Raw genomic sequence first — 6,864 nt, forward strand, 5'->3', positions numbered from 1 at the left:
TTATTGTCGGGTTGTTATCGAGACATTATAACTAACTTGTGTATATGTCTTTCTCAGGAGAAAAGGAGAAAGAGAAGGTTCAGTGATTAAACAGCTGAACACCTTCTCATTTGCTGGTAATCGGTGAGTGGGACTAACTGGAGAACATAGTATAGAGTAGCATGTTATATTATGATTGCCATGCTTGTTAGCTATACTTACTGATACAGTTAGTTAGTAAGTTGTGATGACTGCATGTTGGTTGATGCTTGTCTGCTGGAGCCCAGTGCGTCCCTATTGTGTGGTGGCCTCGGTAGGAGAGATCAACCTGCAGGTTGGGTTCCTCATGTGGTGGCCTAGACAATCGTGGTGTATATATATATGTGAATGACGTGTTCGTCGCATGTGGATTATATATATACAACACGGTGGTGGAGGAACTTCTGGTAAGCCCCAGTCCGATCAGCTGGTGGTTAATGGTTTGGCCGAGCCGCCAGAGTCTCTGTAGATGGCACTTGGGTGATGTTTGTGTGTTAGATTTTATGACATGATTAGTATGATAGTTCCTGTATACTATTGCCTGTAGTTAGTCGTACTCACTTAGCTTCGTGCTAATTCCCCTCCATCTCCTCCCTGCAGGTTGTAGCTTTGTAAATATTGCTTTTGGGAGAAGATGGGCATGCCAATGTTATGTTTGACAATGTTTAACTCTGATGAAGTCTTTTATCATATGAATTGTGTTCTTTTGTAAACCGAATGTAATTACATCTCTTCCGTTTAAAACATGTATTTTTTTATGATCACGTGACACTGTTAAAGTGTATTTGGTAATTAATAAATAAATGCTTCCGCCACGTATTTAAAAAAAAAATAGCGGTGTCACAACAGAGGAAGCGGAAAAAGCGTTTCAAGAAATGAAAACGCTATTGAAAACACTTCCCACACTAACTACCTCGGTTCCAGGTAATAACGTTTCTATTGAAAAGAAGTCTTAGTGACCGAAATAATTGCTAGCGTCACACTTGAGGGTGAAATCCTAACGATTTTTTTGGCCGCCTCGGCTGAGGCAATAGTTCAATTTTGATTGCAAAGTTTGCCACTTCACATGTGCCTATCTTTTTTGTTAGCAAAGTCCTACATAATGGAGAGATTAATTACTCACCCACTGAAAAGGTGATCTTTTATCTCATCCACACGACACGATGTTTTCGTCGTTACTTTCAAGCGCATTCAATATTAGTTTTGACTGACCATCCAATAAAACATGTAGCGTTCACTTAGAATTTAAGACGATATTTAGAGCAAGACTTAATCATTTGAATTACAGGTCATATATAAGTCGTAAATATCCGACTGTCTATCCAAATGCGCAATCTGAAAGTTGCCTTAAAAATGTCTAAGAGGCATGGCCTCATTTGTCCTCTAAAAAACATTTCAAACATGATTAATTTTTATATCCGCGAGTGTAAGTGCAAAAACCCTTTGTGAGAATGCTTCAAATCATAGATAATAAAATCAGTTTGGGGAGAGGGGGGGGGGGATTCCCCACAGTTAATATAACACCCTTGATGATTTTTTTTAAATACACATCGAAAGTCAATTATTAACATAGTAATCACACATATAGCCATATTCCACAAAATCAACGGTGTTACTTAATTACAGACCATATAATAAAGTCATTTACATAAAATATTAGAGTCACACCGTGTGAAACATCTTCATTTGCCCTGCTATACTCACGAAAAGCCGCTAATACACACTTGCAGAGCAAAACACCGTGGGGAAATTAGCATAACGCTAAGTGAATGGCAATATCTAGGTGGACATCACTACAAGCATCAAGCATGGCTTAAAGGCACTAGTCACTAATCACTTAAAGTCATACACAAGAGGATCGGCAACCCATAGCTAATCAAGCTAGAATCTACCGATAGCCCCCATTACTAAATCAGTGGTATATTCCTCCAGACGCGACACGCTCGTCATTCACAATATACCACCAATCAGTAACTCATGGGCCCAACACTATTACCCGACACTAAGGTAAATAGGGTTGACCTCCTACGTCGGAATTACACCATCGACGTTAGTACTGGGTGTGCACATAATCACATACGGTCACTGCACTGGTCACAGACTTATTATAGAGTCTAATCATAAACATGGTACTAAGCACTACACTTGTCACTGTATAATCACATCCATAAAGATAGTCCCACTCACCGATAGTAGCAAAACTCAGTGATCTTATATTACCGAGTCTTCACTTCCACTTTATCACCTAAGAATCATCACAATATATCCTAAGTTAATATTATATCCAAGTGTTGAAACACAATTTCACATTCAACAGAAAACATTCACACAACAGACAAGGTTTTCGAGCACTATAAGGTTCTCGAGCACCAAAGGTTTTCGAGCACTATTCTCGAGCACAACCATGTTTTCGAGCAATACACTATTTTCGAGCAGCAGGTTCTCGAGCAGTATGAACTTCTCGAGCACTAAAGGTTTTCGAGCAATGTTTCTCAAACACAACTTTTCGAGCAACACTGTATCACCACATGCTTCGCTGATTAGGTGATATTATGCCCAAAAAGATCGATTTCAAGATTCTTGGACTAAATCAAACCACAAGGAAACACACTAAACATATATACACGTATTCCTTACCCATCACTAATATCTAACACTTATACACAAAATTTAGGATCAAAGTACCAACATTCCCAATTAATACAAACATGAACCCTAAAATTTAAATCACCATTTATACTAATTTAACACAAATATATCAAACATAGCTGAATCATACTTATATCATAATCAAGCTATAACCATTATCAATCTAAGCATATAAACATTATATACCTAGATTTGATCATTTACTCAATTAGTTATCATAACCATTAAAACTAAATACTAATTTGATAAAAATCATTTGCTTCATACCTTGATCTCGTTTCTGATTCATGGTGTAACAGTACCCAACAAAAATCTTCATGAATTATAATTATAGAATTCAAGTGTGTTATTATGCATATGTATATGTAGTCGTATATGTGTGTGTGTTAATTACCACATATGGTAAAATGAAATCAAAAGGGAATGAGGGACTTGGATCAATATGTGTCATGCCCAAAGAGACCACTTTCTCAATTATATTACAAATATATACATATTTAATATAATAACTAGTGAAGTTGTGATGTGGTTCAGCGGTTGGTGGTCTGCTTCTTTTAGGGGAGGTCAGGCGTTCGACCCCCCGTTGGCTACATATTAAAAAACACAATTTCATCCCTGCCATGAAGTATCCACCCATGGCACCTTTCCCATATCGTTTTGGGGGGGGGGGGGGGTAAAGGGGAGGGGGTTTTACTTGGCCGTGTCTTTTGATCAGTTTCAAGGTTTCCTCCCGGGCAGCGATGGGGGTGAGGTTATTATCGCTGCATCGGCATAGTCAAAACGGAAGATGATCGCAACGGGTGGTAAAGTCCCCCTCGGGTGATCCCAATCGCTGTTAAAAAAAATATAATAACTAGTGAGATGACTCGTAGAACCACGGGTTTGTTTAAACGAAACAGTATAATGATATATTATAGATATTAATGATATATTATAGATATCAAGTTAATGTAAATGCTAAAGTCATTTAGTTTAATGACTCGTGGGACCACAAATTTCGACTAAGAAACTTGTCGTTGTTAACTTGGTCAGAATAAATGAACTACATTCATTCTCCCACCACATTCCTCTAATTTTTATTACAAATACTATTTTCCTTGTCATAAATGGTACTTATTTAACATTAAAAGAGGGATTGAAAATACCTGGTTTAACCTCGTAAAAATCATGAATATTTTTTAAATTCTTCTATCATACTATATACCTTCATTTTAAATTGTCACAATATGATATGACGTATGTTATCGATTTTCAGATTCTTGTTGTTTAACAAATATTCAATAATAAAATATTCAAGATGTGATAAATTTTATCATTAAACAACGCATAAAAGAGAATAATTCTTTGAAAAAATCATTAACAATGACATGAAAGTTTGTACATGTTTTTTTGAAAATAAAAGGTTATTGGATAATATGGTGAAGATCGAGAAAAATAGTTGTAAAGGTTTGTACATATTGAGAAAAAGAGTTGTGATAATATATGGTGGAGATGCTCCGAGATATATATTTATAAAACAAATAATACCGTATTAAATATTAAATAATATTTTATTAATTATTTTTGCCTTCCGTATCGTCATTCATATATTAACAACATTTATTTGTTATTATTTTTGTATCTTTTTTAATTAGAATTAATATTAATATAAAATAAAAACATTATTATTATGAAAATTAAATTGTAATTAGTGGATGGATAACATAATCATTTTAGAGCTTTATATTTGTTTTTAATTTGTATCTTTTTTAATTAGAATTAATATTAATATTATTATAAAATAATGACATCATCATTATGAAATTTAAAGGGTAATAAAATATTACGGATTAATAATTTATTTAAGTTATTAAATAATTAGTTACTATAAGTACAATTTTTCTAATTATAAAATACTTAGAATTAATGACATCATTATCATTTAAGTGACATAGATTTTTTCCTTTTTATTTAAATTTTTTCTTAACAAAAGAATTAGCCTAATAATGATATCATTATTATAGGATTTTAATTGAAATTATAGATTATAAACTGTTCCCTTAATATGAGGGTAACCTCCTTACAATATTAATTGATGTTTATATCCGTTATCATAAACACAATGCTTTCGTCAGACAGCCCGAACGAAACCCAAATCAAACAAAGCGATATTTTTCGTGACCATCGTCACAAAATGTTTTCATAAGTTCACATAATAAATTATCAGCACATAATTTGTTATTTCACTCCTTGTAAATAATTCTTATTACCCATAATTTAAATATCGTATTTAAATTATAATCATAAAATAACACAATATACATATTTCATTTAGACCCATATAATCAGGGTGTTACAGTTAACGCTTTCAAATATAAGGCGACTTTTAACTCTGCTGGCGCGTTCGCTCATTGTTCTTCAGTCGGAGAAATATGATGGTATTCTACTAATGCCGGATAAGCCTCACAAAACTTTACTATTTGTTTTTGTGTAATGGTACTACACTCATCATCCACTCTTGCCTTTTGACATCTTTAAATTATGAAAATATAATTCGCAACAATATATAACTAATCTTGAAAGTTCGAAACTTTGATCGAAAATTCTTGCAGGAGTTGTAAGAGTAATTTGCAAAGAAGATGATAGAATGGAGGTAAATAAACGAAGTGAGACTAAAACCCTATATTTATAAGGGATAGTTATTGGGTCAGGCCTGATGGGCTTTAATCCCAGACGCACACATGTCATTGGTCGTTGATATCTTTACCGTTGATAAGGAAATTACCATGTTATCGTTGTAATTGTACACGTCATGGTGACGTATGTATATGGAACATGAACGTGAGTCATTTCACTGGCCAATGCCATTTAATGCATGCCTTCTCACTTGTAATGATTTAGTCTGGTCTCGTGTGATTCTAGTTCACACCTAACCAAACTGAGGGACTTAATGACGTGCATCTGGCACAACACGTCATGTGAGGCACAAGTGGTACAAATTACACAACTTGTAATCTTAAGTGGCGTTTCCATTTGTTCAGCCTACAAGGATTTTTCTATAAAGATAAGCGCTTTGGTTATTCATATTGGACATCACACAATAATGTGGCGTGATAGATGGTCTTGACACGTGTCCAGGAATTTCGCTCCACGTAAGCAAACGTGAGCTTGAGAGTGGACTCTATATATCAAGCTATAACCATCGTTTTCTGAAATGTTCCTTGATAGGGCAGTTTTGGGTGATCAGTTATCTAATAACCGCCACTTGTGTACCTATAAATACAAGACCTTTGGTCCATTGTAAGGGGTTCGACATTCAATTCAACCAACACTCTAAATCCATTACGCTCACTTGGACGCTCAACAAAAGTCAACCACTAACATACCCTTCAATCCCCCAAACTCTAATCGAGATCCCCAGATCGAAAGTTTCTTTCAATCCATCTCATATTGCACTCGAGTCAATTTTGACACGTATCTTCGAACAATAATTCTTCAAATATTAGATAAATTACGTGTTTAGTTATGCAATTTGAATTAGTTTTACTTATCCATAAACAATAATTCTCTGGGTATTGGTTTAAGTCACTTCAAAATTTCATACCAGGGCCGTCTCGACAAAATTATGAGCCATGTTCAGCATATATAAACTAGGCCTTTTGCATAATCAAAATTTTCATATATAGTAAATAATAAATTCAATAATACTAACAAACACATAGGTTTTTCCCTAGTAGATTTTTTTTAATTATAAATTTTCTGGACCGTTTAAAGGGTCGATCACTATATCTAATATATATTTAAAAAATTGGGCCATGTTCCATGACACACTTAGAACATGCTCAAATCCTCCCCTGTTTCATACTATTATACTCTCTAACCAACTAACCCATGATCTGGCTTAGATCTATTGCATGTGATTTAAGTGTAGCTACACACATTTTTTTATTATGAATATATGTTAAAATATAAATTTTGTAGTATGAGTCATAGAGGAAATACTACAAATGTACCAAATGTAGATAGTAGTATATGTGTGTAACATTGTTGGTTTTAGCAATGTTAATATACTATTCTTTCAATAAAATATTCACGCGTTTAATCCCGATAGTTTGTCTCATATTGCTATGTTATCTATTGAGTAATTTTTATTATTAATTTTTTTTTTATTTAATTGGTCACCGTAATTTTACTAACTACGCAGTTTAGTTACGTGAT

Source organism: Rutidosis leptorrhynchoides, chromosome 4 (assembly GCF_046630445.1).
Source record: "Rutidosis leptorrhynchoides isolate AG116_Rl617_1_P2 chromosome 4, CSIRO_AGI_Rlap_v1, whole genome shotgun sequence".
In the NCBI taxonomy this organism is placed as follows: Eukaryota; Viridiplantae; Streptophyta; class Magnoliopsida; order Asterales; family Asteraceae; genus Rutidosis; species Rutidosis leptorrhynchoides.